This window comes from Phodopus roborovskii, unplaced genomic scaffold (genome assembly GCF_943737965.1).
Source record: "Phodopus roborovskii unplaced genomic scaffold, PHOROB, whole genome shotgun sequence".
NCBI lineage: Eukaryota > Metazoa > Chordata > Mammalia > Rodentia > Cricetidae > Phodopus > Phodopus roborovskii.
The window spans coordinates 7,205,599-7,229,975 of NW_026126540.1; the positions used below are offsets into that span (position 1 = coordinate 7,205,599).

At 33.9% G+C, this 24,377-nt stretch overlaps 1 pseudogene; it reads left to right on the forward strand.

Moving 5' to 3' along the window:
• Positions 1-18,666, forward strand: part of LOC127232899 (glyceraldehyde-3-phosphate dehydrogenase-like) — a 60,052-nt pseudogene extending 41,386 nt beyond the window's left edge.
• The last annotated feature ends 5,711 nt before the right edge of the window (positions 18,667-24,377 follow it).

Consider the following 24,377-nt stretch of genomic DNA (forward strand, 5'->3'; position numbering starts at 1 on the left):
ACCAATAAAACATATGTAAAATAACCTTCTGATTCTATTTTATGGAACACTTTGAAGAGTAGTGGTATTAGCCGTTCTTTGAAATTCTGATTGAATTCTGCATTTAAATTGAAACCATCTGGATATGGGTTTTTTTTTGTTTTGTTTTGTTTTTGTTTTTGTTTTTGGTATGGAAACTTTTGATGACTGCTTATATTTCATTAGGGGTTATATATCTATTTAAATTGATTATCTGTTCTTGATTTAAATTTGGTAAGTGATACATATCCAAAAATTGTCCATTTCTGTTTAGTTTTCGAATTTTGTGGAGTACAGGTTTTCAAAGTATGACCTGAAGATGCTCTGGATTACTTCAGTGTTCATTGTTATGTCCCCCTTTTCATTTCTGAATTTGTTAATTTACATGTTTTCTCTCTGTCTTTTTATTAGTTTGGATAAAGTTTTGTCTATCTTGTTGATTTTTCTCAAATAACAAACTCTTCATTACATTGATTCTTTTTATTTATTTCCTAGTTTCTAATTTATTGATTTATGCACTCAATTTGATTATTTCCTGGAGTTTATTCCAAGTGGGTAAATTTGCTTCATTTTGTTCTAGAACTTTCAGTAGTGTTGTTAATTCTCTAATGTGACTATTCTCCAGTTTCTTCATGTGGGCACTAAGTGCTATGAACTTTTCACTTAGCACTGCTTTCAATCTGTACCAAAAGTTTGAGTATGTTGAGTTTTCATCCTCATTGTATTTTAGGAAGTCTTTAATTTCTTTTTTTATTTCTTCCTTGACCCAGGAATAGTGTAATTGTGCATTGTTCAATTTCCACAGCTTTTAGGTTTTCTGCAATTTGTGTTGTTGTTGACTACTAACTTTGAAGCATGGTGGTCTGTGAAGATACAGGGGGTTATTTCATTTATTTATTAATTTTTTTCTTATTGAGTTTTGCTTTGTTACTAAGCATGTGGTCAATTTTAGAGAAGGTTTCATATGGAGAAGATCGTACATTCTTTTGTGTTTGGATGGAAGGTTTGATGAATGTCATTGGGTCATAGGGTAATAACTTTCTGTTAGTTCTTTTTTTTTTTTTTTTTTTGTTAAGTTTCTGTCTGGTGGACCTGTCTAGTGTTGAGAGTGGGGTGTTGCAATCTCCCACTATAATTCTATAAGATTTTATGTGCGATCTCAGTTTTAGTAATGTTTCTTTTACAAATGTGGGTGCCTTTATATTGGAGGCATAGATGTTCACAATTAAGATTTCATCTTGATTGATTTCTCCACTGATGAATAAGAAATGACATTTTTTAATCTCTTTTGATTGATTTTAGCTTAAAATCTATTAGATATTATGTTTACTATACCTGCTTGTTTCTTGGGTTCATTTGATTGGAAAATCTTTTCCCAACCCTCTCTGAGGTAACAGCTGTCTGTAAAGTTGAGCTAATCTTGTATGCAGAAGAACCATGGATTCTGTTTTCGTATCCATTCTGTTAGCCAGTCTTTTTACAGGAGAGTTAAGAACATTAATAGTAATGGTTTTTAATAACCATTGATTGTTAATTCTTGTTTGTTTTGGATTTGTTGTTGTTGGGAGTATGTGTGGATTTTCCTCCATTTTTCTCTTTGCTCTAGGTAAAGTGGGATTATGTATTGTCTATGGTTGTGTGAGTGTAGTTGATTTTCTTGGGTTGCAGTTTTCCTTGCAGAACTTTCTGTAGCCCTGGATTAGTTGATAAGTATTGTTTAAATTTGATTTTGCCATGGAATATTTTGGTTTCTACATGTACAGTGATTGACAGCTTTGCTGGAGTCTAGGCTGGCATCTGTAGTCTCTTAATGTTGGTAGAATGTCTATCTATGACTTCCTGGCCTTCAGAGTTTCCATAGAGAAGTCAAGTGTAGTTCTGATAGATTTTCCTTTATATGTTACTTGGCCTTTTTCTTTGCTGCTCTTAGTTTTCTTTCTTTATTATGTATATTTTTTGTTTTTTTTTTTATTATTATGAAGAAAAGGGACTTTTTGTCATCCACTCTTTTTGGTGTTCTGTAAGTTTCTTGTACTTCCAATGGCATTTCTTACTTTAGGTTGGGAAAGTTTTCTTCTATGATTTTGTTGACTATATTTTCTGCACCTTTGATTTGGGATTCTTCACCTTCTTCTATACCTATTATTCTTAGGTATGGCCTTTCGTGTTGTTCCATATTTCCTTGATATTTTGTGTTATGGATTTGTTGGGCTTAAGATTTTCTTCAGTTGATGAATCTATTTCCCCTAGTATCTTCAATGCCTGAGATTCTCTCTTCCTTCTCTTGTTTTCTGTTGGTTATTCGTGTATCTGTAGTTTCTGATCATTTACACAGTTTATCTGTTTCAAGCATTCCCTCAGACTCTGAAACACAGTGTGTTTTAATTGGAAAGAAAAGTATACATAACAATAATAATCATAAAAAACAAAACCACTACATTAGAAAAGAAATATCCTAAAGAAAGCCACTAAGTCTATATAACATCAAGTAGAGATTACTTAGATCAACTAAATATGATATTTTTGAAATTTGAAAACATAAACGTTTGAGGAATAAAAGTTTCCTATAAAATTCAAGAATGTATTACAAACAGAATATCTTGTAGGGAATATTAGAACACTGATATGTCAGAAAAATATAAATTTCAGGCTAGAATTTAGAAAGTTGTCATGTCATTGAAGTTGGTTAGAAATTGATAATATTGGCTACTAATGTTAATGAGAAGGAAGGACTTACCTAACATAGCAGTTAACATAGAATTCATAATGAGGTCTATTATGAAGTTGTACAAGGACCAGTTGCAAGAAGTTGAGCTGAAATGATGTTTAGGAAGGTAAATCGATTAGGACATTTACATATAAAAGAGTGTTCAAAGTTGATGTGTCAGTCATTAAAGAGGGTACACATTACGAGACTGGGCAAGTTTGAATGGTATTATGAAGTTTAGAGTAGTACAATATGTATATTATATAAAAGTGATACAGGTCGAAGATCCATGATTTATTCACTAGTTATCACATTATAGAATATTTTCTCATGATTAATTTCCCTTAATTATATATTTTTATGTATGGAATATCTCTATACTTGGTTTTAATTTAGTATAAAGCAAGGAAAATGGACAGCTGTGAAAGAAAATCACAGAACACATTGACAATAGTTAATTTGGAAACCATAATTAAGTTCAATAATTTGTTTCTGTAAAGAGTATCATTTACTTCTTCTGAAGTAACCAGTCTAAGGAGACAGAAGATTTAACGAAAAGTAGGAAGAAAAAAAATTATGTTTTTAGCTTATTGTAAAAATAAGTAGGTAAATAATAGCATTGACAAAATTGCGTCTTCCTCAGCTTTCAGGAGAAATTTATAGGGAGAAGTTAGAAGAAATGTCAGTTTTACTTATGTGCTACCACATTTGATAAACTAGAATTTTAGAATTGCAACAGAGGAGGTACAGGAAGAATGGAGGACAATTTAAGCATTATTTAGTATCAGTCATAATAAGTGAGTATATTTTGGTGAAAGAGAAATTGCTATCCTTTGTTTGTTCAGACTTAAATTAAAACTCCAATATTATGTAAATTAAACACTGGTTCCTAAAAATAAGTTCAAATCTGAAAGCTTGCTTATTTTTATGTTTTTGTTTATTTTCTTATTTTTTGATTTACTGGTCTGTGCAAATCATAATCACTTGCATACCCAGAAAAAAAGGAGTGTCCTTGCATGTACAAAAGGCTATGAACACAGGAATGGTGGTTAACACAGCATATATAAATGATATGTGTCATAAATTTCTGGCACTTGTTTCACCTTCTGCCTGGAGTCCAGGAGCCTAGCTGCCTCATTTGTATGTGTCTTCTATCTGCAGGATGTGAAGTGAATCATCAAATCTTCTCTAATGTAATGAGAATGGAGGAACCTGATGCAGCTAGTTCACAAAAGTGATGGCTGTCTCCCCCAGTGATACATTATTATAACCATATAGATTGTGTGAAACGTTTTCCTTTGCAAGAACAAGAAGACAGCTTCTGCAGCTTCTGAAAACATAAAATGATTTTGCAGCATTGGAGCTCAAAAAATAAATAAATAGATAAATAAATAAATAAATAAATAAATAAAATAAAAAGCAAGCCAAACTGGAGTTCTATATCTATGTCTTCTGCATTTCATTAAAAAATCTGAATAGAAAATATAAATCAGAAAAGGGAAAGATAGAAACATTTTCACAAGTCTTGTTTCTCTTTGCCAAAAAAATTTCTATACCATTTGCTGTATATGACTCATTAAGGTCTACCTCTGCATCTCGCATATGTCATTACCTCTTCTCAGCCAGCTGAACATCTGTCTACTTCTTTCTCCAAATATGATTATTTTGCAATTGCCTTCTAGAGATAGGTCCTCAGTCACCTTTTTCAAAAAGCAACTCTGTATGTCTGTATTCACTCCAGGCTAGAGTGGAGCTAATATTAGAAGTGATTAACTCTTTCTAAATACACACACAAAAAAAAGTGTATATAAAGTCTGATCATCCAAGTCTTGCATGAGACATTTCATGAATTAGGAGTAGTCAAAATAAAACAGATAAATCCCACAGGTCAAATATCGAATAGGACTGTGCAAGGATCAATCTTCCTGGTCCTGCAAGTTTTCCTTCCCTCCCCCTCGTTTTCTCCTACTTCTCTCTCCATTCGCTGCCCCCCCCACTTCCCCTGAGCACTGGGGGACTTGTCCCTTACCAGTTCTGTAAGGGACTTTATATTAATCTCTTAGAATACACCTTGTGTATTCCTCTGGTGGTGTGAATTATAGGCTGGTGATCCTTTGATCTAGATCTAAAATAATTATATGAGTGAGTATATACTGTGTTCCTCTTTTTGTGATAGGGTTACCTCATTCAGGATGGTTTCTTCAAGTGCCATCCACTTGACTCTGAATTTCAAGATACCATTATTTTTTTCTGCAGAGTAGTATTCCATTGTGTAAATGAGCCTGGTTTGGAATAGAAGACAGGGAAGAGAGAAAGAGAGAGAGAAAGAGAGAGAGAGAGAGAGAGAAAGAGAGAGAGAGAGAGAGAGAGAGAGAGGGGAGAGAACATAAAAGAGGGAGCCAATATTGGTTTGACGATAAAATTGAACACAAAGAAAGGTCTAGAGAACTACAAGACTGCTGCCAAATAACATTTTGAGCTTCCGTGGAAAGGCTACCATAAATGCCCTTCCCGGAGAGTGAGATCAACAACTAACTTATCTATGGAGCCCTCAACTAATGCCTGTTGGAAACAGGAGCAAACACCCATACATAAACACTGAGTCAAAGTAGAACCCAGATGCAGAGGGAGAGGACAAGACCAGGTGGCAGAAACACACAGCTTACCTGAACAAGAAGGAGCTAAATGGCCACCAGACTAATAGCTGGGAAGCCAGCATGGGACTGACTCAGGCCCCCCTGAATATGGGTCTCAGCCAGAAGGACTGAGCAGTCTAAGGGACCTCAGACAGTGAAGCCAGGATGTATCCCTGGTGCACAAAAGGACTTTGCGAACACATCCCCCATGGAGGGATAACTGCCTTAATTTAGAGCCAGGAGAGAAGCCCTAGTCCCTACTTCACATGACCTGTCAGACCTACATGACCACAACTGGATGGCATTCCCCTACATATGGAATTGAAGTGGGAGGATGGGAGGGAAGGGTGGTTAGAGTGCATGTGAGAGGGCAGAGAGGGTAAAAGGGAGGGTAGGTGGGAGGGAGAGAGGGAGGGAGGGAGAGAGAAAGAGGGAACTGGGATCAACATGTGAAATAATAAATTAAATTAAAAAAAATGTTTTGACTCCAAAATTTAAGTTGAAGGAAAAGTTACTGGGGAAAAGGATTTCTAGTTTTGTTTCCACAGAAAATGGAAAACTGTGGATTCCTTCCAGACTAATGTGGTTTGATCAAGCCAGACCGCCTGAAACAGAGTAAGAGGTGATCCTACATTCAAAACAGCTGGACAAAGCAGCCTTACAGACTACAGCCAGGATTTCTGAATCTTTTTTTGAATCCACCATGACAGCGCCCCTTACCAGGGGGAAGTAGTTTGGAAATAACAATGCCCAAATTCCCAAATATTGTCTATAAATATTTGTTTTCATTTAAATGGACTTGGTTATATAAAATAAAAAAAATAGAAAACAATAAAAAAAGGAATGTACAAGGAATCTAGTTCTCTTACTCCAAAATGAGTGAGACGTAAATGGAATTAAAAAAAAAAAAAAATCTCAGCTCAGACTAAAGAAATCATTCTTATACTTTTAAATGATATGTTCCTTTATTGGCTCATAGCTAGTGCTTACCGTTTCCCAGCTTCTGTTTCCCAGAAGCTAGTACACATTTTGTCTGTATGTTTTAATGTTCAAGAAATAAAATATACTGTTTTTTCTTTTAATTTTGCTTACCCTTCTAATTGCAGGGTTTTTTTTTATTTCAAATTGTTTCTTATCAGTTTTCCAGTAGACAAAATTCCTTTGTTTTTGTGGAAGTTTCATAGAACTTATCTGTTTCAGAGAATGGAAAAATAGCTCCTTTGGTGAATGGAATGGCTGCAAGGGTATAAGGAATTGAGTTTAGATCCTCAGAGTCAATGTCAGGCCAGATGCAATACTGATATGCTTATTACTCAGTCATCCTACAGCAAGAGAATTGGGGTGAGGTAGTACTCAGTAGCTCTAAAGCATTTTTTCTGCAAGGTGAGGAATGGGAACCAAGAGAACTCCCAGGAACTCATAGACAAGCTAGCTTGACTCATGTAAAGTTGAACATGCCTTAAGGCAGAAAAGGCAGAAGGCAAGGGCCCATTCCAGAGGCTGTCTTTGGCCCTCTACATTTTTATGGTAGGAAAATTTTCCATATGCTCTCTCTCCCAATACACACACACACACACACACACACACACGTGTATAAGTACAAAAATAAAAATATTTTCAATATATTAATTGATTTAAGCTTGGTACACTCCTGAGACATTATTAAGCCATATTGTGAGTCATTCACTATATGAAGAATTAGCAAAATGTGTGAAAATTCTGAACCACTTTCCTGTTCTGATGACTACTAGCTCCTTTTTCAAAGATACACACAATACCAATTGACATTATAATATATTTATAGAGTATATCGTTTTTATGAAAATGTATTATGGCAATATACTTAAAACTAAAATTCTAATTTTTGGTAGCCACTGTGTGGCTATTTATATTTATGTCAACATGAGACTCTCTCAAAAATGATAATATTCAAGTTAAGATCTGCTTGACAAGTAGGAGTCAGCTTTAACAAAGCACTTTGTTAGAAAGGTTAGAAGCTTACAAGAGGGCATTAAGGAATATTCTAACAGCCAGGACTGCTACTTCCCCATGGAGCTGCTCATTGTTTCTGACCTGATGCAGAAGTGGAAAAAGCTTGCTTACTAAAAATGTATTGAATTACCTAAGTAAATGAAATAGGTTGTGACTAATGAGCTAAAGATGATTAGTTTGTGGGGTATAAATGTGTGACATTTATACACAGACAATAACTTCTTCTGTTCTTGTCTTCCTTCAGGAAAGAATTTAGATAAGATAGTTTGAGTGACATTTATTGAGCAAAGCATATAGGTAGTAAAGCTAAGCAAATCTCTCTAAAGATAGATTGAAGTGTGCTACATCTTGTCAAAAAAGCAACTTTGTGGGGTCTGTCTACATTCTGGACTTTAAATATATGCTTATAAATTCAGATTCATCTTATAAAAATTAGCCTTTTTTCTGTCTAAATCAAATTGGACTACATCTCATTTGCATGTACTTTCTCCCATGATCTCAGCAAAAAAGGAAGGGAAGTAAGACCATGGTGTGATTAATCATAACTGTGGCAGGCCTTTTGAGAATACAGACTCTTTGTGCAAAAATATAGGTTTACATAAGGGAAAATGACATTGTAGATTTAAGGATATCTAATATACATAAGCATTCTGATCACCAGTAGAAAAGACTACTATGTTATGAGAGGTTCTTTGTTCCAACTGGTCCCATGGACTTTGAGCCTCAAATAAACACACAGATGTTATATTAGTTGTGAAACTGTTCACCAGTGGCTTGGGCTTCTTATTGGTTAGCACTCTTTCAATTATTGACCTATTTCTATTAATCTATGTATTTCCATGTGGTCTTCGCTTACTAGAGAGTGACTTAATCATCCTCTCTTCCAGGGCTTTACTGCCTACACTTCCCAGAATTCTCCCGGTCTGGTAGTCCCACCTATCTTTCCTGCCTGGCCACTAGCAAATCAGTGTCTTACTCATCAATTAATAAGAGAAACATAACGAAAGACTTACCCCACCACTCCTAAGATGCAAATGTATTTTCCCTAGGTTACTTCATATCTAACCCCTTACCCATCAGATGATCTGGGGTAATCCCATACTGGAGTGCAAAGTGACTTTTTTGAGTTATTATACTTAGAGTCCAGTCTGTATCATTGCATGTATGTTAAAATGCAATGATGTCCAGCATATATTTCCCAGGTGAAGTTATGTGGTAATATAAATGGAATTGTTTTCATAGGTTCATAAATTTGAAGATTTGCTTTCCAATTGATGGAACTGTTTGGGAAGGATTGGGAGGTGTAGCCTTGTTGGAAGAAGTGTGTCACTGTGGGTAGGCTTTGAAGTTTTTAAAGGCTTGCGGCACTCTGGGTGCATCTCTGTCTCTGCCTTCTGTTGATTTGAGCTCCCAAATTCTATGTCAGCCCTTTGCAGCAATGTCCTTGTTCTGTCATTATGCAGTCTAACCATCTCTAACTTCAAGCATAGTTAAATGTTTCTTTTAAATGTTTTCTTGGTCATGGTGTTAAAAAACAGCAACAGAAAATTAGAATAGGGTGCACTATGGAGGTAGATACCTGAGAGTTGTGATTTCCAAGAGCTAGTCATAGTTTGCTGAGGATGGCTTTGTTTTTCAGAAGATTGCCATGCTTCCTATCTTGTCAGCTTGTATCTCCTACTCTGCTGTAATCGCTTTCATTTCTCACTACCTGTTTTCCTGGGCTCACCATTTTAACTGAGTCAGTTCTTTTAAATATATCAAATACTTCCACTGTAATCTGTTTGAGTTTTTGTTAAAAACAATAAAAAAACACTTGAAAACATATTTCTGCAAAGAAAATAACAAAGAAGTAGGGATGGGGCAGAGGGACACATTTATAATACATTTTACTTTATATAGAAAGTTAGTCAAAAGTGATGGGGTGTAATGAACTGAGTTGTGTGTTCCAGGCATGTTTTGTAATCATACTTCAAAGGAATTATTGTAGGTTTTAATGGCTAAAAGAGACTTCTTATTGCATGGTTATTTCTACTGTTCTACAAAACCAGGATGGGTGCAGATATATAGGCAGAAGCTCAGTTGTTTTCTTTAAGCAGCATTATATTTTAGGAAGTATGCAAAGAACTGAGTGTACTAGTCTAAAGTCCAGAAATGCCATCAGTCATTGGAGGTGCACATGGCAAATAAGAAATTATTCAGTCAATATCTTTTAGAAAATATAGATGGTTTCTATATCATAGATAAAGATGGTATTATATTGTATTGGTTTTGTTGCTGACAGTTTTAATACATTTTGACATATTTAGAAAACTCAAAATTGTGGTAAGTGAGAATCAGAGAAAGGTACCAACTGCACTATCTTGAAATTTCCATCTATTTTGTTTAAATTAGTAAATGGATATATGGCTTGTTCTCAATACCAATAATAAAATAAACAACTCAGACAATGGGTTAGGATTTAGCGATGTAAACAAGAATAGATGAATATAAAGTCCACCTCTGGCAATAGTTTAGGAACACTGAATTAATAGTGTTTTACTGGAAGTTCAAGCTGTTATTTGGTACTTGGTAGCTGTAAGGGTTTTATCACCAAACCCATTCTTCAGTGTGATATGAAAGGTCAGTCTTTTAAATGCCACCCATATTATACCCATTCAGTAGTTATGACCAGTGCTCAATGGCCTTGTTAAATTTTGACCTATTTTAATTAGACAGGTAGGATTAATATGTTCCCAAACTAACATTTTGATGAGCTGTTTGTATCAGTCTATGTAAAACTTTATTGCATACAACTACACTTTTAGGAGACAAAGATCTGTGCTAACATTCAATTTAAATTCTATATTAACTAGTATTTTTGTAATTGTAAACAACTTGACCTAATAAATGAATTTAAATTATATAAATTTATATAGTTTCCTAGCTATATAAATAAATACCTCAAGTTAGTGTGCAACACAAAGCTTGCTTTAAAAAAATCATTGCCAAGAAAATAAGTGTATGTTGCAAGCTTCTTCACAGTTCCCTACTTCTGTGGGAGAAAAAAAAATCAGCCTGGAATACAGCCATTCTTAATTAAAAAGAATTTATTACAATTTTATTTTATTTTAAACATCTGTTTGACTGTTAAAATGCAAATTCCTCCAATATAATTTAGAAACTGCAAATCAGGATTTCAGAGATTGGGACAAGTGTTCCTGGATAGATTTTATACATAGGTAAAATTTAAAAAACTCAACTTTACTGTCTAAGATGCTATTCCAGACTATTCCACTAGTAATGAAAAGTTGATACTTTCAGAAAAACTAATAGTCTGTCCAGTGCATACTGGCATACTGTAGTACTTAATAACTTTATGTATCATTAGAGCACGTCTCAGTTCCCATAGGAAAAAAAAATCACTGCTTATATAATGCATGAGTGGAAAAGTTAACTGTCTTTTAAAACATGAAATACATGTGCCTATGTTTTAAAAGCCTACAAAAATTATTCTATGTTTAATAGTTGGACATGTGAGACCTTTAGATTTTCTGAATTGTAATATATTAGATGTTATCAAACCATTCCCCCATTGTTTGAAATTTTGAATATATATATATATATATATATATATATATATATATATATAAATGAAATCCATATATATCTTTCTCAGTCCTCCAATCTTAAAAATCTTACACTTTTGTTCACATATTTAATTAGAAGATTATTCTAGCCAGATGACTATTCTAGTAAATACACCTAGAGCCAAACTGACCCCAAGAGTCTGATCAAGGATATACATTGTACAGTGAGAATAGCTGTTTCCTCATGTTGTCCTCTCATTTCCACACAGATTGCAAAAACACATATACACACCCATATACACACAGACATGCACATACACATAAGTAAATTCAAAAAGTAAACCTCTGAACTTATTTATTTGTGGATCTTATGTAAATGTTTCCATTTCTTTTCACGTATTATTTTTATCACATTATTTCATAATTTTCATTAAAAACTGATATATGAATGTACCAGAGGATTATTATCAAAGTAAGTTGGACAATTGATGTATTATTTTATATGGACAATATTAATTTAACATTCCATCTTTTTTATCACGTACAGATTTATAAGGAATAAAAGAGAATCTCTAGTTTGTTTCCAAACTGTGGCATAACACTGACTTAAAGAAGTCAATATCCAATGATAACCACTCTTCAAGTTCAGTCTGAGAAACTCAAAACTTCAACATGAATTTTCCCTCACCAATGTGCTCTGTATCGATAATTCAACTCATGTTACCTCTCTGGTCAGTCTTGGTCTTTTGAATTATCTCTTGTGTCAAATACAAATTCACTTGTCTGTCAATTTAGCCCATCAGATTTGCTTTCCTCATATTCTCGGTAGTACTGTAAAATAACTTCTTTGGTTTTGTCTATATATTTAATGCCTTCCCATACCCATAATGGACATACCAATATTTTTACTTAGTGAATGAAGTAAAAGAGAAACTAAAGAGGTCTGCAAGCCTTGAGTCTATACTTTAAATTCCCAGACTAATAAAACACTGTCTAGTACACAGTACAGCCCAGTGACAGAGTATGTAATTAACATGCCTTTTGACAAGGTCTTGGTCTTGGACCATGGAAAATAAATGAGTCACTAATTTCTTTCCAAAATCCTTACTTATTTTTCATAATAGGTTATGGTAATGTTACTACTTTTGTTATTATTATTGATAAATTTTATTTTTTCAGACTGGGTTTCTCTGTGTAGTAGCCCTAACTGTCCTGTAACTCACTCTGTCGACCAGCGTAGTTTAGAACTCACAGAGTTATGCCTGTCTCTGCCTCTGAAATGCTGAGATTGAAGGCCTGGACCCCCATCACCTATCTAACCCTATTCCTTTTTAATATTATAAATTACAAGATAAAATATGCATCATCATGTTAAAATTCATGAAAATTGCAATCATTTGTTTATATTTTAATAAAAAGAAGTTCAGTGCTTTTCAAATTCCTATAACTTAATAAAATACCTTCAAATTAAATAAGAACAAGTTTATTATGACATTTAATAAGAAAATTCAATCTATGTTATTTTCAGTGCATTGCTCTATTTCCACATACACTGTGGACTAGAAAGACTGTTAAAATCACACCATTCTGGAATTGAAGAACTAGACAGAGGTAGAGATAGAAAGAGACTTCATAAAGACAGAATGAAGAAGAGGGAGGAAATAGAATAGGAAAAAGGAGGAAGAAGATTAGGGTCCAAGAGAAATTAAAGAAAACAGGAAAGAGGCCTGGAACAATATACAGAATTTCTGTGTGTTCCCAAATAAACTTTTTTTTTTATTTTTAAATAGACTGTAACTTAGCTTATCACCACTTCTCATGATTTTTTAAACTATCCACTATTAAATTTACTAATTTATAAAAGTAAGTAGCCCCTTTAAATTGCTAAGAGCCTGTAATTTGATTATCAAGCTGTTAACACATGAGTATGAAGGGGGGATTTAAAATTGTAATAGATTCTACATAAACTTATTTATTTCATTCAAATAACTATTTTTATATAATTTTCTCCCATCCATCTACACCATGCCCCAATTCATGTGTGTGTGTGTGTGTGTGTGTGTGTGTGTGTTAATGAATGAGTGTATATCTTTAGGAGATAGCACCTATAATTATGTCACCAGTCAGGCAGCTCACCCCTGGAGAAGATTGATTCTCCCTTACAAGCCATTAATTTCTTCCAGTTCATTTTCTAGAGCCGGATATCAGTAGATTTATCCCATCTACATTGTCATGTTAACTGGAGTTTTCATTAAATCCTGATTATCTAAACACATGGCTAAGATTTCATGGGTACAACCTCTTTCTCCTATTATAAGCCAATATCTTGGAGAATACACTGTCATATTTTTATTAATCCTACATATCTCTAGAGGCAAAACTTTATAGTTCTCTCATTAAAGCTTTAAACTATTCCTTTCATGTTTTCAGAGATTACAAATTACATTCTTAGCAGGGAATATTTATGTCTTTGTTTTGGGACTCTAATCTGTGTTATCAATAACTCCACATTTTATAACATGAACAGAAAAATGTTATCCTGCTTAGGAATATATCTCCAGATTCATAACTGTTTTAATTTCTATATTCTTTTCTCATTGTTACTTCCTTGATTTTAAGATAGGATCCTATAAATAATGTGCATTACTATATATATTTTAACAGAGGACATTGTTTGTTTGTTTGTTTAACAACAAATGTGCTCTCTTGTCACACTTTCAAAAAGAGTAGTATGGATGTATTTGTCTAACTCTACCTCACATTACTTGTCTTTTGGAGTCAGTTTTAGTCTCCCAGAACTTCACTGAGACTGCTCTTTGTAAATGAATCAGGAAAGACTCCTCAGAGATTCACCTACTAAAGGCTTGATACTCCTTACAGCAATACACAAAGTAGGCAGTAGATAATGCATGGGTCATGAAAGTTCTGACCTCATCAATGGATTAATTCAATGGTAGATTCATAATTCATGGGGGTTTGATGAAGTGACAAAAATTCTATAGAGGGGACCTATTTAAAGGCAGTGTGTTCCCAAGGGCATGTCTTCAGGGAATATATCCTGCCCATGGTTTCATTCTAGCCCCATTCTCTATCCCTTTTTTCCTTTATATGTCTCTGTCTAGTTTCTATTTTATAGTACTATAAAACACAAATGTATTTCTCATCCTTTAAACTGAATATTGCTGGTATTTGTCACAGTGAAAAAAAAGCTAGCTAATACTCTGATTTAATTATTACAAATGAACCAAAGTCCTTTCAATAAAGAACAGGCTTCTCATGGGCACCCTTAGAAAAAAATATTCTGCCATATTATGTATTCTTTCTACTGTTCAAAACAATTATCTCACTTGCTTTAGTATTCACTTTAATACATTTTCTATGCACTGGTAACTCTCGTGGCTTTATTGGAATCCCAGTGACTTTCTTTGTGACATTCCAACAGCTTAATACACAACATCCCATCCAATTATCTAATAAAATCAAAAGCTCTGCATGTGTGAATGGATATACTTTTCTCTTTCCTAAACCTGTGCTTCTCTGTTTTCTTTCTTGGTTCATTGCACAAATTCTACTTATTGACCAAAGTCATAATACAAAACATAAACTAAGAATCTATTCTTGTCTTCTCACCTTAACAACTATAAAAATTCATCCTCCTAAAATAATCTAATTTCCATTTGCTCTTTCAGTTTTAATTGTTAATGGATTTTTCTGATCTTTTGTAAGAATATTACATAGAATTAACCAGCAAAAGTATAAATGTGTAAAAGTAATATGTGAAAGATAAAATTAATATTAGATATATACATAACTTCAAATTAGTTCATATTTCATGCATCTGTCTCTGTGTTTGACACTTAAAATTGAAACAAAGACCTCAGTCACCTCACACAGGTTTTATATATTTGAGCTATCATTCCAACCCAATTTATAATTTCTATTGAACTTTACTAAAACAGTTTTGAAAATATTATTTTAAGTTTAAATTTGCTAGTAATATTTTTATTTATATATTACCATTAAAAGTTATCTTAAATGAAATCCTAGAGCTTTCATCCAATAGCTGATGAAAGCAGAAGCAGACACTCACAGCTAAGCATTGAGCTGAACTCCTGGAATCCAGTTGTAGAGAGAGAAGGCAGATGAGGAAAGGGGTCAAGACCATGCTGGAAAAAGCCATAGAAACAGCACTTGAAGAAATCATCCTGAATGAAGTAACCCAATCACAAAAAGAGGAACCTGGTATGTACTCACTCATATATGGACTTTAGACCTAGGTCAAAGGATCACCAGCCTATAATTCAAACAAACAGAGGAAATAGGATACAAGGTGTATTCTAAGAGATTCATATAAAGTCCCTCACAGAAGGGGGAAGGGACAAGTCCCCCAGAGCACTGGGAAAGTGGGGGGGGGCAGTGAATGGAGAGAGAAGGAGGAGAAAGAGAGGGGGAGGAGAGGAAAACATGTGCGACTAGGAATATTGAGCCAGGGTAGGGATAGAAGACAGAAGAGGGAGAGCGACAGACAGAGAGAAAGAGAGAGCTAGAGAGAGAGAGAGAGAGAGAGAGAGAGAGAGAGAGAGAACATAAAAGAGACAGCTATTATGGGTTTGATGGGAAAACTGAAACTAAAGAAATGTCTAGAGACCTACAAGACTGCTGCCAAGTAATGATTTTCAAACTCTTAAAATATTAGTTGGAGTAAGGTCAAAATTCTACATTATAACTCCTAATCTGAAAATACAACATGTATTTCACTATGTAGCCCTGATGTGGAATTTGATATTTAGGACCATGTTTTTATTCACATCATTCCAACTCATAGAAAATCGTCTATAAGATTAAGAGTTACAAATGGCAGTGATACATTTTGTTTCTTAGCATTTAGAATTATCAGAGCACCAAATGAAGATAGAATATTCATCTATATGATGGACTGCCTGCACCATTAAGGTGAAACTATTTTCATAATTTCCATAATTGATAAAAAGGGTTTATATTGATAAAATCAATATAAACATTATATATATATATATAATGTTTATATGTATCAAGCTACTTTACTCTGAAAAGACTAAACCAAGAGCAAAGATGAGTTAGAATTTATAGATTGTCTATGTCTAGAAGCTTGGATTATTAAAGAATGTGCAATGTCCAATTTTTGCAAGTGAATACTCTGGGTATTGTAAGCTTTGTGTATTCACATAAAATTGTACATTTTCATAAAATAAGAATTTAGCCCTTTAATACTGAGCACAGAGACCTAAATACTTTATCAATTCTTGCCTATGTATATTGATCTCAATTTGGAACTAATGGGAAAGAGAACAAGCATGTTCTCGTGAACTCAGGCATAAGAACCTGAGTTAAAATCCTCAGCACTGAAATAAATGACCAGACATGGCTAAATTTTACTTGAAACCCCAAGAATTGTAAGGCAGAAATATGTGAATTCCAAAAGCTTACTGGCCTTCCATCCTAGCTGAAATGCTTTCATTTCAGTTCAGTGAGAGACTATCTCAGGGCAGTAAGTCAGAGAGCAAGAAAAAAAGCATGGCATTATATAATGTCTTACTAAATTGAGTTTGGGTGGCAGAAACACTTGTCACTCATATTCATGAAATACACAGAGCAATTCAATAAATGAGTAGTGAAACCAAGCATATATTTCTCAAAATAAGTCAAACACTTTAAAATTAAGCATAAAGGGAAATGATTAACAGCACTAACTATCAGGAAGTGTGAATACATGCCATAAACATACCTATTCACTAAGGACTTCTATTATAAAGTAGACAAAAGATTGCAAGCAATACCAGCCATGCAGAAATGGAACTTTTACTCAAGTCTTTGTTCAAGTCTTGCAGAAAAACAATCCCAAGTTTATTCATAAAAGTATAACTAATCACATATCTGAATCTTGTATGTGTATATGAAGTGAATGGAAATCAATTTTCCAAGATGCCTGTTCTCCTAAGGATTTTGAAATACCAGTTAGAATAGGCCAGGAATAGAAACATAAATGTCTGTCAAAAAAAGAATGAATAAAACTATGTGGTATATATGCAGTGAATATATTTCACTGATGACAAGGTATAGGATCCTGATATTTCCAACAATGAAGAGGAAATACAAGTTCATGATGAAGTAAAACAGTGCACACAGAATAACTAACATGGTATGATGGCATTCATATACTAGATATGAAAAATAAGTTTATGGAAACAGAGCATATACTGATTACCAGAAGCTGGGGAAAGTAGGTAGCACTGGAATGGAATGTTTCATCAGTATGTAGAGCTACATTTAGATGTGAACATGTAGTCTGCTGTTCTCTTTCACAATAGAATGATTATAGATATTATATACTATACACCTCATGAAAGTGAGGACAAATTATTTTCTTGATGTCTCCACCATAATGACATATTAAATCTCATTGAAACTGCCAGGCCTCTAGTCCAAGATGATGTGCTTGATGTAATAGTGGCTTTACACAATGTGTAACATACTGAATATTTCACAGTGTCTCACCAGAATATGTGGCTTTTATCTTTAATATATCAGAGAAAAGTAAATTAAAACACATGATATACTTCATATGTTCTAGAAAAAATATTGAAAATTTTAACAATGAGGACACAATAAATATTTAAGACTATAAATATGGGACCATAAAGTATCAACATTTGCTATATTAACCTGTATTTATTTATTAAATTAGTTTAATTTTTTTATGGAAAGAATGATATGTAAGCTCTCTGCTCCTCTCTGTTCTAGAGACAGCCACATGTTTTTGTGTAGTGCCAGCCTAGTTTCTGAGACACAATTGTGAAGGTCGTAGTGAACAGATTTGGTCATGTAGGGCACCTGGTTACCAGGATTGCCCTCACATCTGGCAAAGTGGACAATGACCCTTTCATTGACCCAACTTCATGGTCTATATGTTCCAGTATGACTCTACCCATGGGAAGTTCAAAGGCACAGTCAAGGCTGATAATGGAAAGCTTGTTATCAACAGGAAGGCTATCACCATCTTCAAGGACTAAGATTCCAACAACAAATGGGATGATACTGGCACCGAGAATGTTGTGGAGTCTACTGTCATCTTCACCACCATGGAGAAGGCTGAGGCCCACATGAAGGGTCGGGCCAAGAAGGTCATCATCTCTGCCTCTTCTGCTGATGCACCCATGTTTGTGATGGGTTTTAAGCATGAGAAATTTGACAACTCCCTCAAGATTATCAGCAACACTTTCTGCACTACCAACTGCTTAGCCCCCTGGCCAATGTCATCCATGAAAACTTTGGCATTGTGGAAGAACTCATGACCACAATCCATGCCATCACTGCCACCCAGAAAACTGTGGATGGCCCTTCCGGGAAGCTGTGGTGTGATGGGCTTAGGGCTACTCAGAACATCATTGCTGCATCCACTCGTGCTGCCAAGGCCGTTGGCAAGGTCATCCCAGAGCCAAACAGGAAGCTCACTGGCATGGACTTCCCTATTCCTACCATCAATGTGTCTCTCCTGGATCTGACATGTCCTCTGAAGAAAGCTGTTAATTATGATGACATCAAGAAGGTGGTGAAGCAGCTATCTGGCAGTCCACTGAAGAATATCCTGGGCTATACCAAGGACCATGTTGTCACCTGGGATTTCAACAGTAACTCCTACTCTTCCACCTTTGACTCTGGGGCTGGCATTGCTTTCAATGACTACTTCTTAAAGCTTATTTCCTGATATGACAATGTTTTCAGCTACAGCAACAGGGCGGAGGACCTCATGGACCACATGGCCTCCAAGGAGTAAAAAGCCCACCCTGGACCATCCACCCCCAGCAAGGACATGAGCAAGAGAGAAGCCCTAGATGCTGAGCAGTCCCTGTCCAATAACCCCCGATACTAATCTCCCTCACATTTTCCATCCCAGACTCCCAGAATTAAGGGGATTAGGGAGCCTTACTCTCATGAGTACTATCAATAAAGTTCACTTCACCTGTCAAAAAAAATTATATGTAGTCCTATGAAACCATTACCTGAGAATTTTCTTCTCACAGATTCATCTGAGAACATCTTTTACCATTTTCTCATAAGCGTTAGTTTTCAAATAAAAAATATGTTCTGGCTCAGTTGTAATTTTTAAATGATCTATATGCTATACAAGTAAATAACAAAGGATGTGAACATATCTAAGTGGGTTATTCACTTCAATAATGTCTTATTTCATTATAAATTAAAATAGAAACACTTACTGTTTTTCTAGCTTATAACATGAGAACCAGAGTGAAGTAACATATTTTAAGAATGTAAAAATAAGTCTAGCCATTATAGATTCTTCTATTGAAAATTCTCTATTTACTTCTGTAACCCACATTTTAAGTGGATTATTCAGTGTTTTGGTGACTAGCTTCTTAAGTTTTTGTATATTTTTGAAATCAGCCCTCTGTCAGACATGGGGTTGGTGAAGATTTTTTTCCATTCGGTCGGCTGCCCTTTTGTCTTGTTGATTATGTCCTTTGCCTTGTACAAGCTTCTCAGTTTCTTAGAAAAATGGGAAGCAGTCTACCTCAAGATCAAGCAATTCCACTCTTAGGCATATACCCAAAGGATGCACATGCATACAACAAGGACATCTGTTCAATTATGTTTATAGAAGCATTATTTGTAATAGCCAGAACTTGGAAGTGACTTAGATGACCGAAGAATGGATAAAGAAAGTATGATACATTTACAAAATGGAGTACTACTCAGCAGAAAAATAAATGGAATCTTGAAATTTGCTGACTAATGGATGGAACCTGAAGAAACCATCAAGAGTGAGGTAACCCAGACACAAAAAGACAAACATGAACCAAGCCATTTCTCAGGCCTATAAGATACCATAGAGCCATAGCTGGACACACAAAAGGGACTATGGACAAGTCAGAAGTCATGAATTGCAGACAAAAAGGAAGAGAAGGAACCAGGAAGAGAAGTAGAGAACTCGAATTTATGCTCCATCTATGTCAAATCAATCTGAGAAAAGGTGTTTCTTTCCATAAGGCAACACTGAAACATTTTGATACTTCTGAGGATATCATGAAAGTGTTCAACCAATGAATCAAATTTTCCTGAATCCACATTAAACAATAACATATTATCTCTGATAAAAAATAAGTTCATCCTTTTAAGTACTAGAGGTGACAAATTATTTAAAAATCTCCCTCTTGTTTCAATTCTATTAAGAAGTCTGTTTTCTTTTCTCACAGAATTGTATCTATACTTTTATTTGAAAATATAGTCCTAGAATGCTACAGCTTGCTTTAGCAACAACTTGATACTACTAATTCTACTTAATAATCACAACTATCATATAATCATATGTCATGTTATAAACATCAAACTGAAAGAAATTAAAACATAATGTTTTTTTCCAAGTATTATGCTCTTTGGGATACTAAGATTTCAGGGCAACACTAGCCAATTAAAGTATCAGTCCAGCTTTTCAGTGAACCATTAAATAAAAGGTTTTTATACTTCAGTGGTACCCTAGAAAGTATGCATATCCTTACTGTGTCACCCTTTGGAAAATGAAACAAACTATATAGAGTGATACACCAAAATACACTACATAAGAGGTTCCATAAGTCCCTTAACAGTATTTAAAAGTATCAAGAAATTATCACATCATATTAAACTATTACTCCCCCCTTTCCTCTGTTTTTATTTCTGTGTTTCTTCTTTGTGGTATATAAGGTCATTTCAAAAAATATAATTCTGAGACACTGAGATAGTTCAGCAACTAAAGAAACGTGACACCAAGCCTGACCAACTGAGCTTGAACATATAGCTCCACGTGAGTCAAGTAGAGAGCCAGCTCCCATATGCTGTCCTCTGACCTCCACATGTGGGCAGTGGCACAAGCATAAACACACACACACACACACACACACACACACACACACACACACACACAATTAATAAGTCTGATGTAAAATCTTAGAGATGGGCAGTCCTCACCAGATGGAAACTCTACTGGTAAAATTTACTGGTACCTTGATGAAGAACTACTGATCTCTACAATTGTGAAGAAATAAACTTCTATTCTTTGTATTTAAAAAATTAATTCTAATTATTTTGCATTTGAGGTATGTTAGGAAATGTGGAAATACGTAAGCTTATATATGCATCTAAATATGATTAACATCAAATTAGTAGTTCAGTATAAATTTTAGTAATTTTAAATTTACATATTATATACACATCTTCACATACATTTTTACATATATAATTATGATTTATTCACAAATAACTGTCATAATATTGCGGTTAAATAAGGATCAGGATAAACAAATAGGCCGAATAGATGTTTATTCAGGGAGAAACAACTTACAACCTAGACAGATGAACACCAGGAAATTCAACCCGATGCTCTCCTGTCCGAGTCACGCCAGCAAGAGAGCTTTTTCCGGCTCTCTCTCCGACCTGCTTCTACAGGTCACTTCCGCCCATGGATCCACCCCCAAATGGGCATGGTCAGTGCCACAGAAGGACTATCTCACTACATCATAATATAAAAATGTCTACATTATATATAATCCTGCAATATAAAACCAGAAGTTATTAGTAACAGTGAATTTAAAACCACTTTTTGTTCTAAACTTGCTCTAAAGTATACAAAAATTACCCATTGAAATTACATAATTATTTTTTAACCTAAAGATAATTATTGTTCCATTCCAGGTTCTTTGGCATGATCTTAGTGATTTCCGGAAAAGTTGTGACCTTATGGAGAAATGAAACAGAAAGAGTAATTCAGGAGATTATGAATAATTATCTTACATGGAGGACGACATGTAACTAAGAGATCCAAGGAAGAGTTGATATTTTAGTTCCAATCTAATAGATATCCCTCCTGGTATGATTAAAACCACAAGTGATAGGAGGATGCTTATGCATAATGTTAAGCATAAACTTGATTAAAAACACATTGATTCCATGTTAATCTATTCTTATCATCACAAAACATGTTTATTTGATAATATTTTATTAAAGATTTTAAGTAATTCAATTAATAGTTGTATAAACAAAATAAAAATAAATCATAAAGGAAATCACAATCATGAAGAAAAGAATACAGAGTCAAACATTAAAACATTTATATTAAATATAAATAAATCAGAAATAACTTTTATTTAGGTTTATACAAGAGACAAATGACATAGTTATTTCTGAGCCATTTCAATACCTATAAATAATTTTTTGATATGAGCTTACTGCATGATAAATATATATATGTATATATGTATATATATATACATATATATGTATGGTTATCAGGCTTCATTCTATGCTATTTTGTTTTACAATACACAGTAGTTTTAATGATTGATTTATTTATTATTGTTATTATTATTACTATCATTATTATTTACAAAATGACTGAAGTTTCTCTTCTCTCCTTTCCTCTCAGTCCCTCCCCCCCTCTTCCCTCTTGCAACTTCCCCCCCCACTCTTACTTCCTTTCTTTTCTGAAAAGAGCAAATGTCTCATGGGTATCACCATACTTGGCATTTGAAGCTGCAGTGGTGGGTTGGAACACAAGCCCAGCCATATAATCTCTGATTTGGCCAGCTACTAGATTTGCTGGGGTACAAGTAGCACAGAAATTGTGGGAGTGGTCAACCAATGATTGATCCATCATGTGACAATTTTCTTCAGTGTGACAATATAATTAATAATTTATTTTATGTCTACCTTAACTGCATTTTACAAACAACTAGAAAATAAAATATGTCTCTATTTCTATTATAATTAGTACATCATAAAGTATAAAAGCTACAATACTTTGGGGTTATTGTAACTTGCATCTTTAATATGACCCTTCCCCCAAAATCTCATGTATTGAAGAATTTCACCATCTTTGGGCATTTGGGGGAGACACTAAGAACTTTAAAAGATTATGTCTCATTTGAAGAACACAGATTTTATTGGGACTATGTCTCTTCAAGTCATAATGAGAGCCTGCTCCATTCTCTCTGCTTCCAAGTTGATATGAGATAGCCTCTTCCCTTGCTCTATGAACTCTCTAGCATTTTACTCAGAAGTTCGTCAGGCTCAAAATGGAATCAAGTTGGCTGAAACCAACATGAATCTCTCTTCTTCTAAGTATTTTCTCAAGTGTTTACTTGTAAAGATAAAAAGTGACTAGAGTAAATATGAAGCAGAATTACATACAAGCTCATGCACTTATACAATGTCAGGAAATATTAGAAAGTTTACTGTAGAGATAGCTATTGCCTTTATTATATCATTTTATGAAATCATGTAAAAATGTATAACCATATTGTCCATGCTGCAGTTTATATAAATTACTTAACTAGATGCTAATAGTATTTCCTATCACATAGTCTGGTGAATAAATGACTTTCAAAGGAAAAATGTTACAGTATTTATAAGGAATTAAGTTTGTAGAAAACTGAGCTGTAGAGAATCCTAAATACTAACTGGCTATACTTACAGTGCTTGAAGTAAACTCAGTATATTTGCGGTAATATATATAATTTTGAAAAAGTGCATCAATTTTTTTCTTCATGCCATCTGGTGCATCCAACAACAAAGTAGGAGTCCATCAGCATAATGATAAGGCTGTCCCATTAAATCAATCATTTTTTACAGGAGAAATGAGAAATGAAAAAATGATTTGAGTATAGCAAACCAGATGTTCTTTCAAGACTTCATGAAATTAAGAAGCATATAAAACTGTAGAGTAATTAAATGTATCATTGAAACTGTTGGGATGTAAGGTAAGCTTTAATTTAAAAGAACGTTCCCAATAGTCTGAGTCTACAAGTTAAAATTAGTTTAGTTCTACTCAATAATAATAGCTTAGTAGTTAATATTTTATATAAAACTAGGTTTAGATGTTATGAAAAATAATCTAAAACATGTTTACATTTAAAATATGTAAATAACTTCTATTTCAGAACAAAATAAATGCATTTAAAGAAAAGTAGTGTCAAGTTATATTAATTATTGTCAATATGGATAACTATGAATGAGGAAGTGAATTTCATCCAAATTCATCTTTAATGAAGCTTTAAGAGCTTTATATCTCAATTGTAAATTTAACACTATTTGTTAATATTGAAGATTAAGGAAAATGTAATTTTCAACTTTTAAAAAAATTGCATACCTTTAGAAACTGTTTTATGTAGGTAAATATTTATTTTGAAAAATCATTTTCAACCACAGAGAGTTTATATAATTAATTTACTTGCCTAATATATGTTTAATAAATATTTAGATATTTGCATGAATAATGAAACAAATTATTTTAAAATAAATACAGATGTGGTTTGGATACTGCAATCTAAATATATGTTTAAATTGTTTTACAAATTTTTAAAAAACTGAAAATCTATGTGTTTCTCTATTTTTCATGTTGATAGGTAATAAATCTACCTGCCATGA